This window comes from Ziziphus jujuba, chromosome 3, assembly GCF_031755915.1.
Source record: "Ziziphus jujuba cultivar Dongzao chromosome 3, ASM3175591v1".
In the NCBI taxonomy this organism is placed as follows: Eukaryota; Viridiplantae; Streptophyta; class Magnoliopsida; order Rosales; family Rhamnaceae; genus Ziziphus; species Ziziphus jujuba.
The window spans coordinates 19,038,516-19,055,878 of record NC_083381.1 but is presented as its reverse complement, the minus strand read 5'-3'; positions in this window follow the sequence as shown (position 1 = coordinate 19,055,878).

The following is a 17,363-nucleotide window of genomic DNA, read 5'->3' as shown; positions in this document are numbered from 1 at the left end:
TCTTTGCACATCGTCTTCCCCAAGTCTTTCTACAGAAAATGATAATAAAGAGTTTCTTTATCACCAAGACATGTTATATTATTTTATGGTGAAGAATTAGTAACATCAGGACTTGTTTTTTATTTGATTAATTTCCTTTTGAGTGGATTTAATCTTCTTATTGACCTCTGAATATGCCAACCTCTGAAGTCTTCCAGATAGCAAGTGGTTCGAAACAAACCAAGATAAGTAACAGCTTTCCAACAGGGCATTTAGTTTTGTCTTTGACGTATTAAACACGGTTTATGAAAATGAATTTCTTGGTTTATTTGATTTTTCCTTCTGAGTGACTTTCTGCTTCCAATTAACCTCTTTTTTGGCCATTGTGATTCTAGACAAACCAATCTAAATATCTAATTTCCTACGAAGACAGTATGTTCTTTTCTTTTCATTTATTTTTCAAAGATATAAGGACACTAATTAGACATATTTGCCAAAGTTAATGATTTCATGATTTCTGTGAAGTTTCCTTCTTAGAGGCTTTCATGATTCTAAATGACCTCTAGCTTAGGTCGCTCAACCTCTTTTCCATATTAAGTGTGTCTATTACGCATAGTTTGTAATAGATTAAAAGAATGTATTTTTGTGTTTGTCTATATATAGAATCAAATTAAGTACTCACTTAGTAGATAAATGTCTTATGCTTAAGGTAGTTAAACAGTCACTTCTAGATTTGACTGCCATGTAAGGTAAATGCTCTGTTTTTATCCTATTTTGACAAAGGAAAAAATCTTTGCTTTATTGTTTTTTTGGGGTTATTTTACATTTATAAATAAATCAAAGGTTGGAAAGTGCTTTTTACTATGATAAACATGTTATAAGAGAGTGATCTATTAAGTATTGGCAATGATCTGCTTTAGTATACAATGACTTTTAGCGTCTGATGTACCTTCCACTTTAAAGCCTTATCTTTTAACTGTAACAATCCTAAAAACAAAAAAAAATGATTAGATTGAAAGTCAACATGTCAGGACCCGTCCAAAATTCCTCACCTGAACTCTAGACAAGCCCTGATCCTAGGGAAACCCTACCGGACCCTCCAATGGAAAATCCGACAGAACCTCCCCTAAGGGATGGACTTACCACAATTTCCTGCACTGAAAACACACTTCTATATTCATCCCCTTATTCCTCCCACATTACTAGAATGTAATTTCACAAATTTCAGCACTTCAAAATAAATAACAGTAACTCAGTGCATAATCAATATATAAATGTTCGAGACAGTATACAGAGCTTCATAAAGTACTACTAAGTATAGAATACAACAAGAGTGAAAGAAGTATTACAACTGCAATAAAAGAAGGCAAAGGTTCTTCTCGAACTAAAACAGCGATGAAGATTAAGTCCGTTCCGGATGAATACCGACAAACCTGGTACCTAGAGGAACGGAATTTAAAAATATGAGATACTAATCATCTCAGTGAGTGACCTATCTACTATACAATTATAATACCATGGTAGTAAAGTAGATAAATAATAATTAATTGGAAATAATAATTTCTCTCAAAAACCTAACAATTCTCTCGGTTGGAAAAGTTCCCCTTTTAAAACCTTCTCATAAAACCCTTTATTCGTATTTCCCGAAAACCTAGACATCAATTCAATCAAATGAATATCAAATAAAATATAATAAGTCAAGCATCCAAAATTTATAATTAAAAGAAATTAATTTATTGAATAATTAAGTAAAGGGAAAAAAATTAAACCAATTTAAAATCCCCATTCGAATAAATAACAAAAGCAGTATTAATTATATTTTTAATTCCAATACAATTTCAAAATATTTATTTTAAAATCCCAGTTCTGAAAATCACTTGATGCACCCACTATATACAAATGGCGCCAACAGTACCCAGCGTCCCAAGGTACCGCCAGACAGGAGGTTATAGAGAGAAACCGGCATATGGTCGCGTGGCGTCCCACCGCGCCGCTGCAAACAGGTGTCCCGGCCATGGAAGGGCGGCCTACCCTCATCCGATAGCAAACACAGGACAACCCTGTAACACCCCGTCCCAAATCACACCGGAATCCGTGCACGTTGACTGAGGTTGATCGTTGATAGAGCGGGGTCAAAAGTTGACTTTTTGTCCCAGTTGGAATTTCTAGTTGACCAGGGTACCGTGGCGAAATGCATGATTCCCCAAGTTCGTAGACTAGTAGCACATCGAAAACGGAGCTACGGTTTAAAAGTTATGGGCAAAACAAGTCGAGATGCAAGCAGTCCAAAAGGTGCCGGGAGTTGACTTTTTCTTGTTGTGTAATTTTGTTTTGACTTTTGTATGGTTGTAAAGTACTCGTCGATACGAGTTCATAGACTAGCGGCACGCTTAAATTGGACATTTGGTTAAAAAGTTATGGATGTTTGAAGTTTGCCGGATACTCTAATATTTTATTATATCTGGCTTAAGTGCACAGTAATGCCACGTGTCATCACCTGATTGATCCACGTGGATGAATAGTATCACCACGGTGGCTTTTATTTGGCAAAAACACCGGGGAGGAGAGAGAAAGAGAGAGAGGAGAGAGAGAGAGAGAAAACCGACTGGTCGCCGGAATCGTCCAATTTTCTCGCCGACTCTTGCTACACGCTCCAGCCAGACGGAAGCGGCTTCCCATTTCCGGCCAAACCCCAAAATCTCACGGCCGTTGGTCGCCGGACGCGCCCGGATCAAGGCGGCGAAGCTCGGCGGTGATTTTTCCCTCCACCGCCGGCCACCGCCGTTTGCCCTATTTCCGGCCATTTTCAGGCCACACGTGCCAGCCAGCCCTCACCACCTCCTCAAGTCCGGCCTACGAACCAAATTTCACGGCCACTGGACCTTCGACGCGCCGGGATCGGAGCATTTTCCGGGGAAGGGCAGAAAATCTTCAAACCTCGATTTCTCCGCCGTTCGGCCTCCGTTTGCCTCACCGCCGGTCCGATTGGAATCCTCTCCCCTTGATCTACAAAACCACCAAAAATCTCAGCCAACGGCCACCGCACGCACCGCTGCCGGCGACGGTTGCAGGTGACCTCGGCGGCTCACCGGAAGTTACTGTTCCGGCGAGTACCCAGTTGCACCGCTGGTCCCTGTCCACTAATTCCGACCTCCAGAATCCAAATCCAACATCCTTTTCCGCCAATTCGCGACAGTTTGGGAGAATTGAGGAGTCGAATCCCGAAAGCTTTCCGGCGAGATTCCGGCCACCTCGGGTCCAATCACCGGAAAGTAAGACCGAATCCGTGATCCTCATCACTCAAGCTTCGATTCGGTATATAACTCGTAACTTTTAGTTGTCGTTTGTGTTCACTCCCCGGGTACCCATTTGGGAGTTATCCGATTAAAATATTAATATATTTGGTTGGTGTACTGTGGATGTTTTAGGTGCTCGTACGAGTAGTGGAGTTGATCCTGTGGAGGATCTTAGCTGATATACGCGCTTAAGGTGAGTGACCCACCTTTAAAAATATTTTGGGCAATTAATTATGTTTAATTGGTGTTTAATTGGTATTTAAATTATGCTCATGTGGTACAATTTAATTATGATTTTATTGTGATTTATTTTATTTATTATGCATAAGCAAAGCATATTTTGGTAATAATCATACATGGTTTTAAGTATTATTTTTGGGCATAATTGGTTTAAATATTTTATGAAAATATTTGTTTAAATTGGTGGTTTAATTTTATAATTATGCCCACGGTATTTTATTTGTTGAACCTCGTATTTCGAGAAAAATTATGGTTTTATTTGTTATCGATGTTTCGTACCCGTTTGTTAAATGGAAATATGTGGGATGGTAAGTGTGAAAATTTAATATATTTCCCACGGTAGTTTTGGAAAGAACGGTACGGTTGATTAAATAATTATTTTAGACACATTCATACAGTATTGGTGTTCTGGTATATGTATATGTGGTTTAGCGCGCAAGTATTATGTCTCCCGTGAGTTGCCATTGGACCGTGGGCAGGCAAGTTTGTTATTGGCCACAGCCATCCCCCTCCTTGGCCGGGATGACGGTTTCAGCAGCGGTACTGTCGGGACGCCGAAGTGCCGTTTGCAAGTTTCTCTCTTTAATCTCCCCGCCAGTCGGTGCTCAGGACGCTGGGTATCGGAGGGCATCACCGGTATATGGTGTGGTGCGTCAAGTGTAAATTTTCAGATAAAGTTCCAAACCCCAAAAGTGTTCAACGTTATTTATTATGATTTGTTACATTTTAATTATATATTGGGGTATTTATTTATTTATTGTTTATCAAATGGTTTGATCCCTTGGTTTTCGGGAAGTACGAATATCGGGTTTTGTGAAATTGTTTTCAAAAGGGAACATTTCCAACGGAGTGATTAGTGAGAGTTTTGAGAGAAAATTATTATTTCCAACTGTTATTATTATTTATTTATTAATTATTGGTATTAATTCAATTCCCTTATTTGTCATATTATTATTATTATTATTATTAAAAGTGTTCAGTAGCTAGGGTCACTCATTGAGATGATTAGCATCTCACATTTTTAAGTTCCGTTCCCTTAGGTGCAAGGGGTGGTAGACGTTCTTCCGGGGCGAACAAATTCTCCGCCGCTATCGTGTTTTGATAAGTACTTTTGTACTCATTCATTTCAGTTGTACTATTTCTTTCATCTTTGTTGTATTTTTTGTTGATTAGCACTTCATGAAGCTCTGTATACTATTTGGACACTTATGTTTTATTTATGCGCTGGGCTGCTGTTATTGTTGTGAAGTGCTGTAAAATTGTGGAAACAATTTGTAGTTTTGCGGGAGGAATAAAGGGGTGATTTTAGAAGTGTGTTTTCAGTGCAGGTAATTTTTGGTAAGTCCTACCCTTAGGGGAGGTGCTGCCGGATTTTCCGTTGGAAGGTTCGGTGGTATTTCCCTGGGATCAGGGCTTGTCTAAGGTTCTAGGGAAGGAATTCTAGGCGGGTCCTGACAACCTCATAAAATCACCTGTGCGCTACTCACACCTACCCGCGCGCTAATCACATCTGTGTGCACACTAACCATATCACATATAAACAGAACACCAGTACGTGTATGGTGTATCTAAAAATCATAAATCAATACATCTCAAAATTTCAAATTTTTCCATAAACATACCGGGTTTATTCCATCCAATTAAACCCGGAAATTCTCCACAATTTCTTTTTAATTAACGTCATAAATTCCATGAATTTCAAATCCACTAACTCCCAAATCCACCAATTTAAATATTCCAATTTTTCCAATAGCATAAAATATTTTCAAAAATATAAAAAATTGAATCACATAATATTCCATAGCATACTTATAAAAATTGAAGTCACCAACATAAACAAATATTTTCCTTGAAATATTTGAAAATCAAATCATGTCCAAATTAATGTTAAAACCGCAAGAATTTCATATATAGTTGAATTCCACAATTCTCAATACCATAAAATAATTTTCACATGGAATAAATGTAACACCCCGTCCCGAACCATGTCGGAATGTTTGCACATTGACCGAGGTTGACTGTTGACTTTGACCGTTGACCGTTGACCAAATGGGTCAAAAGTTGACTTTTTGTTCCGGTTGGAATTCTAGGTTGACTGAGGTACCGTTACGAAGTACACGTTGGCACGAGTTCGTAGACTAGTAGCACGTTAAAAACGGAGCTACGGTTTGAAAGTTATGGGCAAAATAATTTGAGGTCCAAACTCTCCAAGGGGTGCCGGAGTTGACATTTTATTCATGCAAGGTTGAGCTTTGACTCATGCATGGTTGTGAAGTGCTCGTCGATACGAGTCCGTAGACTAGCGGCACGTCCGATTTGAACATGTGGTTTGAAAGTTATGGACCTGTAGAGTTTTTCAAATACTATATTATTTTAATATTATTTTTAAACGCGTAACGATGTGCCACATGTGACTTAATGAAGGTGACCATGTGTCACCATGTTGAGAAGCCACATGTCAACCATGTGTAATATCAAATTATTTTTATTATTATTTTAAATAATAATATTTTTATTTAATTATTTAATTATATTTATTTTATTTCTTTTTCTTTTCTTTTTCTTTTTTTCTTTTTCTTTTCTTTTCCCCACGTGGGAAAACACCTCCTTTTTCTTTTCTTTTTTTTTTTCCTTCTTCTTCCCCGAGCCATCAAAACACACACGCAGAAATTTTTCTCTCTCTCTCTCTCTCCTTTGACTCTCTCCCTCTCTCTGTTTGACCGGCGTTTGGCCGGATTTCAGTCGTCGGAATGCCACACGTGCCGGCCAACCGGGAAGCCCACCTCGCCGCAATATCGACCCCCAAATTTCCCGGCCTGTCGCTGCCGGACGCGCCCAGATCGGGCCGGTGAAGCCAGCGGCGGCCGGTTATGTTTTTTCCCGCGATTCTCGCCGTTTCCGACCAAACCAGCCCGACCCATACCTCTATCCCACCATTTTCGACCCCTCTGAGTCCATTTCCGAGGTTAGATTGCCCAAAATCCCCACCGTTTGAGAGATCCCTCAAGTTTAAATCCGACCGAAGCTTTCCGGCTACCTCCGGCGGAATTGGGGTCGATGGAGACTGGATTTGTAATCCTCGTCGCTCAAGCTTCGATTCGGTATATTATTCGACCATTTTGGTTAATGTTTGTGTTTGACCCCCGGGTACGGGGTATTATTTACCCGATTAAAATATTAATTTATTTGACTGTGTGTGAATTGTGTTTTAGGAGCACGGGTGAGTCATGGAATTGATCCCATAGTGGATCGTGGGTTAATTGCATGCTTCAGGTGAGTGACCCACCTTCAAATAAATTTTGGGAATTTAATTGGCGAATATTATGTGTGATTTGAATATTTGGGATTTAAATTCTATGTGCCAAATATTTATTTGATTTATTGTGGAATTATTGGTGAATTTATTGGATTTAAGAAAATGTGCATTCTATAAATTTATGCCATGTGAAAATTATTTTATGGTTTTAAGAATTATGAAATTCTTGTGGTTTTAACATTAAATTGGGCATGATTTGATTTTCAAATATTTCAAGGAAAATATTTGTCTATGTTGGTGACTCCAATTTTTATAAAATATGCCCATGGAATATTATGAGATTTGATTATTATATTTCGAGAATTATTTATGATATTGGGAAAATATGGATATTTGAATTGATGGATTTGGGAGTTGGTGGATTTGAAAATCATGGAATTTATGGTGTTGATTATAGAGAAATTGTGGAGAATTTCCGGGTTCAAGCGGATGGACTATACCCGCTATGTTTATGAAAAATGTGAAATTTGTTATATAATTTAAATTTGTGAAATTTATGATTTTTAGATGCACCATGCACGTACTGGTGTTCTGTTTATATATGATATGGTTAGTGTGCACACGGTTGTGATTAGAGCTCAGATGGGTGTGAGGAGCGCACAGGTGATATTGTGAGGTTGTCCTGTGGTTGCCATCGGATGAGGGTAGACCACCCCCCCATGGCCGGGACACCAGGTTAGCAGCGGCGCAGTGGGACACCACGCGACCGTATGCCGGTTTCTTTCTATAACCTCCTGTCTGGCGGTACCTTGGGACGCTGGGTACTGTTGGCGCCACTGGTATATAGTGGGTGCATCAAATGATTTTCAGAACTGTGTTTTAAAAATAAAATGTTTAGAAACTGTATTGGAATTAAAAATATAATTATTACTGTTCTGGTATTTATTTGATGTCTTGGTTTTCGGGGATTACGAATAAGGATTTTGTGAAAAGGTTTTAAAAGGGGAACTTTTCCAACTGAGAGAATTGTAAGGGTTTTGAGAGAAATTATTATTTCCAATTAATTATTATCTATCTTCTTATTACCGTGGTATTATATTGTATAGTAGATAGGGTCACTTACTGAGATGATTAGCATCTCACACTCTTAAATTCCATTCCCCTAGGTCCAGGTTGGAGACGTTGATTGTCCGGGGTGAGCCCGACGTCTCAGTTCGTTGCCGAAGTCCAAGAAGTATTTCTTCCCTTTTTCCTCTCTATCTTGTATTACTTCTTATCTGTCACTGTATAAATTCCACATGTATCTGTATAATGCTCTGTATACTGTATTGGACATGTAGTTATCATTTATTTTGCACTGGATTACTGTATTTATTTTGAAGTGTTGAAATTTGTGGAACCAATTTGTAGTTTGCGGGAGGAATAAGGGGATGAGTATAGAAGTGTGTTTTCAGTGCAGGTAATTTGTGGTAAGTCCTACCCTTAGGGGAGGTGCTGCCAGATTTTCCGTTGGAAGATTCGATGGTATTTCCCTGGGATCAGGGCTTGTCTAGGGTTCTGGGGAAGGAATTCTGGACGGGTCCTGACATAAATTTATATAACGCATATTTTCTTTAATCAAAATAAATCCACCAATAATTTCCACAATAAATCAATTAAATATTTGACACATGGAATATAAATTTCAAATATTCAAATCACACATAATATTCACAAATTTAATTCCCCAAATTAATTTGAAGGTGGGTCACTCACCTTAAGCACATATCTCAATCAAGATCCTCCGCAGGATCGACTCCACTACTCGCACGTGCACCTAAAACATCCACAATGCACCAAACCAAAAATATTAATATTTTAATTGGATAACTCCCAAATGGGTACCCGGAGAGCGAACACAAACGACAACCAAAGTTGATGAGTAATATACCGAATCGAAGCTTAAGCGACGAGGCTTACAAATCCGGTCTTACTTCCCTAAGATCGGACTGGTGGTGGCCGGAATCTCGCCGAAAAGCTTTCGGGATTCAACTCTTCGATCCTCTCAATCCGTCACGAATTGGCGGAAAATGACCCCGGATTTGGATTCAGGGGGTCAGAATCAGTGGAGAGGGACTGGCGGTGCAACTGGGTACTCACCGGAACAGTGACTTTCGGCGAGCCACCTCGGTCACCGGCAATTGTCGCCGGTGGCGGCCCGTACGATGGCCGTTGGCTGAGATTTTTGGGGATTTCGTAGATCAAGGGGAGAGGGTTCCAACGGGACCGGCGGTGAGGCAAACGGAGGCCGAACGGCAAAGAAATCGAGGTTTGAAGGTTTTCGGTGCCTCGCCGGAAAACGCTCCGGAAAGGGGTCAAACGGCGGTGGCCGGCGGTGGAGGGGAAAGTCGCCGCCGAGCTTCGCTGGCTCGATCTGGGCGCATCCGGTGGCCGGCGGTCGTGAAATTTTGGGGTTGGCCAGAAATGGGGAGCCGCTTCTGTCTGGCCAGCGCGTGTAGCAAGGGTCGGCCGGAAAATTTATCAATTCCGGCGGCTGGTTGTTTCTCTCTCTCTCTCTCTCTCTCCTCCCCGATATTTTTGCCAAATAAAAGCCACCAGGTGACGACACGTGGCATTACTGTGCACTTAAACCAGATATAATAAAATATTACGGTATCCAGCAAACTTCACACGTCTATAACTTTTTATCCAGATGTCCGATTTAAACGTGCCACTAGTCTATGAACTCATATCGATGAGTACTTTACAACCATACAAAAGTCAAAGCAAAATTATACAACGATAAAAAGTCAACTCTCAGCACCCTTTGGACAGTTTGCACCTCGACTTGTTTTGCCCATAACTTTCAAACCGTAGCTCCGTTTTCGACGTGCTACTAGTCTACGAACTTGGGGCATTATGTACTTCGCCACGGTACCCTGGTCAACTCAAAATTTCAACTGAAACAAAAAGTCAACTTTTGACCCACTCGGTCAAAGGTCAACCTCGGTCAACGTGCACAAATTCCAATGTGGTTTGGGACGGGGTGTTACACAACAAATACATTCCCCTCCAATAAAAAAATTTACTCTGGGTAAATTTTAAACATAGATCATTTTAAATTTAGTCAAATAAATCTAATCTATGTTCTAAGCTATCTTATATGCTCCATATAACAAAAGCAATAGTATACACCAAAGCAAGAGGATACAGAACAAACTTAACAGAAGATAAAAGAAATTTTCTCATAATTACTTGTAAAATAACCCTTGAAACGGAGATATATATTTAGCTTTATATATCTTTTATATCATATAATACTCTAGAAAGAATTCTGATAGCCACTTTCATTTTGAGCAAGGAAGACTTTCCGTACGAGAAAATTTGTAGTCAAGGGAACCTAATGAAACAGCTTGTTTACCTTTATTTTACCATAAAATCAGTATAATATATTTATCAAATTTTATAGCTGTGCTTAAAATCCTCTTTGAACCGTATCCTTTAACTGATTTCATGTTCAAACCGGACATTTCATTTTCTCTTAACTTGCATACTAAACATGGTTTACGAAAATGAATTTCTTGATTTCTTAGATCATTCCTTCTTAATTTGTTTTTGTGTGTGCCTATATAAGAAGCACATTAAGTACTCTCCCTAGCTACTTTCCACCATTTATAAAATCTTGGTTGAACCTTTTTTTTCTTTTCTTTTCTTTTTAATACTAATTTAGCTAGATCGTTACTACCATTTATAAAATCTTCAAAAAAAGTTTTCTGTTTTTGTCCCCTTTTGACAAAAGATAAAGTCTCTGCTTTATGTTTACCTTTTTACTGTTATATTTATATTAATAAATGAATAAAACAGAAGGTTGGGAAGTTCTTTTTCTCAATTAATAAATAGTTATGATTAGATGTAAGAGAAATGAATGATATACGTGTATATATTATTAAATGAATAATATATATGTAAGTGAGAAGAAATGAGGAAAACAAAAATTAAATGTAAAATAAAGAGAAAAAGAAAAATGCAAACTTAAAAACGTTTATTCAAAGTTTAAGGAGTGGAGTGGAGGCACTCAAAAAAGGGCAAAAAGAAGTTAAAAGGAGTGGAAGGATAAACAGAGTGGCCGGTGGGGCACATGATTGTGGGTTCATCCTATTAACCAAGTAATTTTTTGAACAACTTTAACCAAGTTGTTAATTAGGCACTTCATTTATAGATATATAATCTCCCATTAATATTCGTATTACTTTATATTTTGAAAAAAACATATTTATTACTTGTATTATAATAAAAACCATATTAATTAATTGTCACTTTTTCATATTAAAAAATAAATCATGAATAGTGAATACAGATCAAGTTTTAATAGATCCATCAGTTTCCTCCCATGCCAATTTAACCGTAACCTTAAGTAAATCCAACGAAACACAAGATGAGGGTATTAAAAAGAAAAAGTAAGAAAATTAAAAAATGAAATTTTAATTTTTGTTAATTGCACTAGTATTTTAAAGTTTTAAGGTTACGCAATTTTTGAATCATGAAATTTGGAATTATAAGAATTAAACTTTAAATTCAGATTTCTTGCAAATCAATCCAATTAGCTAATGAGATTAATTTTATCATTATATAATATCAATATATTGATGTCATAATTTATTTTTCAATAAAATAAATATATATATATATATTAAAAAAATAAATTTCTCATTTTTTTCATTTTCTTTCTATGTTTTTTATTTGAAAAATTGTATCAATTTCTATTTTATTTAAAATTAACATTAAATACTTTTTATCTAAAATTAGACCAAAAATAAAAATTTAAAATACATTTGGAATTTCTGTCTAACAAAAATATTTTTATTATATCAAAAATTAAATCAAATAATTTTTTAGACCAAAAATTAATAATAATTTTTTTATGCCCAAGCTATCAAAAAGATTACTCCAAAATAAAAAAAATATAAAAAAGACAAAAAAAATAAATTTTAATTTTATGATTTTTTTATTATGGTTTAAGAAGAAAATACCTATAGATCTACCTACACTCACTTACGAATCACTCTATTCTACAAGGAAGGAACAACCATAGAAATATTAGAAATAGAAGGAACTACTTTTGTTAAGGATCAGAAAATAATAACAATAAATTATTAGACCAAATAAAAATAAAATTAATGATAATACATTTATTTTGTATTGTTTTTATTAGACAAAAATTAAAACAAAAGCAGAAAAGTTAAAAAAAATTATTTTGTCTAATTTTGGTGGTATTTTTATTTTTTTATGGTCTGGATATTAAAAAAAATTATTATAAAATTTTGGTCTAATAAAAATATTTATATTAGAGCAAAAATTTCAATTTTTTTTTTATTTTTATCTAATTTTTGGGCTAATTTTAATATTTTTTATTTTGGTCTATCTTTTTTATGTTTGGGTATAAAAATATATTTTTAATTTTTAGCCTAAAAAAATTATTTTTTTAATTTTTGGTCTAATAAAAAAAATTTTATCAGACCAAGAATTTCCATTTTATTTTTATTTTTATTTTTTGTCAAATTTTAGGTTCAAAAACATTTAATTTCTTTGTAATTTTAATTTAATAAAATAAGAATGGATACAATTTTTCAAATAAAATACTATAAATATAAAATAGAAAAATAAGTAATATAATTTTTTTCAAAAAAGTATTTTATTATTATTATTTTTTTTTGGGAAAATGAATTATAACGGCAATATGATTTCAGCATACGTTGATGTTATCCAATGGCAAATTTAACCTTATTAGTCAATTAGATTGATTTATAATAAATTTAAAATTTCAAAATTCAATTCATATAATTCCAAACTTTAATATTCAATTCGCACACCCTAAAACTTCAAAGTTATTAATATGCAGTATGCACACATCCTAATCATTTAAAACAATTACTAATCGGATCACCGTAGTGTATTCGTTTCACTTTAAGAATATTTTACTATGAGCATTAACGGTGTAGTGTTTATGAATTAAATATGAAGAAAGATATGCTTGAGTCGGTTAGTCTTGCTTTGTACAAATTAAATAATGATGGCAAGTAGTGTATTCACCTAACCGGCTAGCTATATATAAATCTATCAAATTAATTGTTTGTACCAAGACAGACGACATTAATTAATTATATACAGCTAGCTGACGGCTTTTTGATGAAGACTGCATGAATGTATGTGGTTTTAATATTAATTTTACCTACAACCAAGACATATATAAGATTCTTATGCTATTTACTACACTTCATATTAATTTAATCCCTAACAAAAGGCTATCACAAGCGAGTGGATCGTGCCAAAGAGAGACCATACTAGTAGTTATACTTACTTATATGTTACAATACTAGTATTATATGTACTCGTATCGATCTGACTAGACATAAATTATATATATATATATAGACACAAAGAGAATTACTATATTTGATGCCCAATTTAGGGGTATCTTGAAAGCTGAAAGTTTGATTAAATTAATTTAATTGATGGTGAAACACAGTATCACTATCTTCGTCCATCAATATTGTTTATAATTTGGTCACCGCACTTCAAACGATATGTAGTTTTTTTTTTTTTTCTAATTAGACCAAAAATTTCAATTTTTTATTTTTAATTTTTGGTCTAATTGTAAGTCCAAAAATATTTAATTTCTTTGGAATTTGAATTCAAACAAAACAGGAATGAAAATAATTTTTCAAACAAAAAATCAATAAATATAAAATAGAAAAATAAAAAAATTATTTTTTAAAAAAATATTTTTTATTTTTTATTAAAAAACAAATTATGATATCTGTATGATATCAATATGTTGATGTTATTTAAAGGCAAATTTATCTCCATTAGTCAATTGGATCAATTTGCAATAAATTGGAAATTTCATAATTTAATTCACTCAAATTCAAATTTTAATATTCAATTCTACAATTTGAAACTTCAGAATATTAATATGTAATTAACTTTTAAATTGTGCATAATTACTGCATGTGACTATTGAGAATTATACACAATGCTATGATATAAGGGTTATAACTGACATGTAGTACCAACTCTAGTTGGTAGTGTACTTTGCTTCGACGCATACATGTACTTCAAATTAGTGCTAGCGTGGAAGTAGTCAGTAGGGCTCTACTTCCTCTATTAATATATATATATATATATATATATGTATATATATATATATATTCTTTTTACTCTATTGATATTTATATCTGCTCTAATTTTGACAAAGTCGAAGACATGTTTTGTATATATATATATATATATTTTGGGGCAATTAAGCACGCGCACCTGTTCTCTCAATAAGTAACAAAATATCTGAAAAAGTCTCTAAGGAAATCTACATACGCCATGCTGATAGAATTTTAGGAAGTCATTGGAATATTATAATAAAATGGTTTTGGTTTAATTGGTAAATGGGAAATAATGGTTAATGGGCAACGGGTGTTTAAGGAAAAGTGAGACACATTGAGTTAGAAAGGCAAGAGGAATTAACTAACAGTAGCTAAATGTAGGTAGGTTAGGAAGAAATAGATTGAAAGTAGTTGTGGATAAATGGCATTCTAGCAATTTAGGATGTCCAAATATGGGAATCAAGCAGCTTTTTTTACTGTAATAATATGAAAAGGCTCTGATAATGATTGTAAAGGAGTTCATAGCTTTTGAGATTCTTGCTTCATAATTAGCCAAGACTGTGGACTTTATTGCAAGCACGCAAATGCTATTTCTCAAAATGGAGACCACTTGGTCTGCCATTTTCCTCCTTGGAGGTGAGAGACGTTGATCTAGTATATCCTTAAGCAGAACATCAATAGCGTGTAATGGTAATGGGAACAGAGATGATATAATGTCTCCTGGATGCTTTCCCATGATCACTTCTAATGTTACAACTCCAAAGCAGTACAGGCCAATCTTCTCATTTACTTCCATTGAATAAGCAAGCTCTTCGAAGAAATATGACGAGTTAATATTTTCCATTGATGAGATACTTCATATGCCAAATGCCAAAAAGTCACGTGTATATATATATATTATTGTTGGGAAAAAAAAAAAAAAACTGGAAAACTAACTAACACAAACAACAACAAAATTTAGCGAGGCCAAGATTGCCTACGTCCTTGTTACTCCGGTGATAGTTTCTGGTATTATTGAATAGCTGCTGTCACTAAAATCAACTACAGAATTTTAACTATGAAATCACTCAGATATTCACAACCCAAAACCCCTGTTACACCATTTTCTCTCTGTGTTCTCAACCAAGCTCACAAAGAACCTCACAAAGAACATCAATTATACACACAAAGAAGAACACGAGGGAATGAAAACAGATTTCTTGGAGTTTTTCCCGCTTCTGCAACTTTCTGGAAAATTTGATTTTTCTCACTTTTTTTCATTGTGAAGGAAGGAAACCATATATATAACAAGTGTTGCCTCAAAACGACGTCACTCTACTTAAGATGTGAGACAAAATAACCATTTTGCCATTCTTTACTTCCAAAATAATGAAGTGCACCATTTTGACCACCAGAAACTTGAAAACACGCAAAACAGGTTCTGTATTCTGTACCAGTTATGCAACACATCACAGCAGCATTACAAGGTGAATTTGAGGATTAAATCATCACATATCTCCACCTAATCCTCAAATTCAATTTAACAAAAGCTCATCACCATCCCAGCAAAAAATAACCATCACCAAATTAGCCTGTTCCAACTCAGAGCAGATTCTTGCAAGTATTAAACTTGCCAACAGTAAGCACCTTTGTACCCATATCAGAAGGATTTAACTCGGTAGGAATTTTCTTCAAGTGAATCACCTATTGAGCTGTCATGTCTCGAATAAAATGATACCTGACCTGAATATGCTTAGATCTTTCATGAAACATTGGATTTTTGCACAAGTGAATAGCACTTTGACTATCTGAGTATAAAACAACCTCTTGATTAAGTGCTTTAAGTTCTGTTAACAGACCCTTGAACCAAATAGCTTCCTTTGCAGCCTCTATTGCTGCCATATACTTAGATTCAGTTGTTGACAAAGCCACCATAGGTTGTAACTGAGACTTCCAACTTATGCAATTTCCACTCAAAGTGAACACATAAGATGACATAGATCTCCTTCTGTCCCTATCACCAGCATACTCAGAATTCAAATACCCAAGTAACTCAACTTCACTTGAATTTCGTTTATAAATCAAACCTTCACTCACTGTGTGCTTCAAATATCATAGAAGCCATTTCATTGCCTCCCAATGATCTCGGCCAGGATTACCCATGTATCTACTCAAGACACTAATGGCATGAGTTAAATCTGGCCTAATGCAGATCATCACATACATCACAGATCCCATAGCATTTGAATATGATACAGCCACCATATCTTCCTTCTCTTACTTTGTAACTAGACATTGCTCACTAGACAGCTTGAATTATCCACCAAGTGGAACATTTGCTGGTTTTGCACCTTCCATAGAAAATCTGGACACCACTTTCTGAATGTAGGAAGATTGCAGTAGCTTCGTCTCATATCTCGATCTGTTTCTCACAATTTCTATTCCCAAAATCTTCTTGGCTTGTCCAAGGTCCTTCATTTCAAACTCAGACTTGAGTAAATTCTTCATAAAATGTATAATTTTACCATCTAGACCTGCTAGTAACATATCACTACATACAGTAGAAGATACACAGCTTTATCTGTCATAGGTTTCTTAAAATATAAGCAACTATCAAAATTGCTCCTCACAAAACCAGTCTTCACCACAAAATAATCAAACCTTTTATACCACTGTCTTAGTGATTGCCTCAGACCATAAAGTGATTTCTTAAGCAAGCACACAAGATCTCCACCTTTTTTCTTAATCTCAAAATCTTCAAGTTGTCTCATGTATATTGTTTCTTCTAACTCTCCATGAAGAAAAGCAGTTTTCACGTCCATCTGTTCTTACTCCCAATCAAACTGAGTTACCAAAGCCAACATGACTCTAATGGTTGTATACTTAACAACCGGTGAGAAAATTTCATTGTAGTCTATGCCTTCAACTTGAGTAAACCCCTTAGGCACTAATCTGACTTTAAATCTCACTAGTTTAGACTTTGTCATTCCTTCCTTGACTTTGTAGATCCATTTACAATCTACAATTTTCTAGTTTACAGGTGCTGGTACCAACTCCCAAGTCTCATTTTCATGTAAAGATTCCATTTCTTCAACCATAGCTTCTTTCCATTTTGCAGCTTCCTTTGATTTCATAGCTTCCAAATAACTTCTTGGTTCATTATTTGTAAGATCTTGAAATGCCACCAAGGCAAAAACTATGAAATCTGCATAGTTGTACTTCTTATTAGGCTTCACTTGCCTTTTTGCTCTATCTCGGGTCAGCAAGTATCCTGGTGAAGCTATATTTTTCTGTCTTAGACTTGAGGATTTCTGCTTTGGTTGTTCATCTTCTGAATCTTCATCTGATTGGGTAGGTGTATGCTTTTTTGGTTCATCAACACTTGTAGGTTCAAGGGCAGCTTCATCATATGGCTTATCACTTAGATTTTCATCCTCTTGACTCTCCATCTTAGGAAGTAAATCAAGACTCTTTATT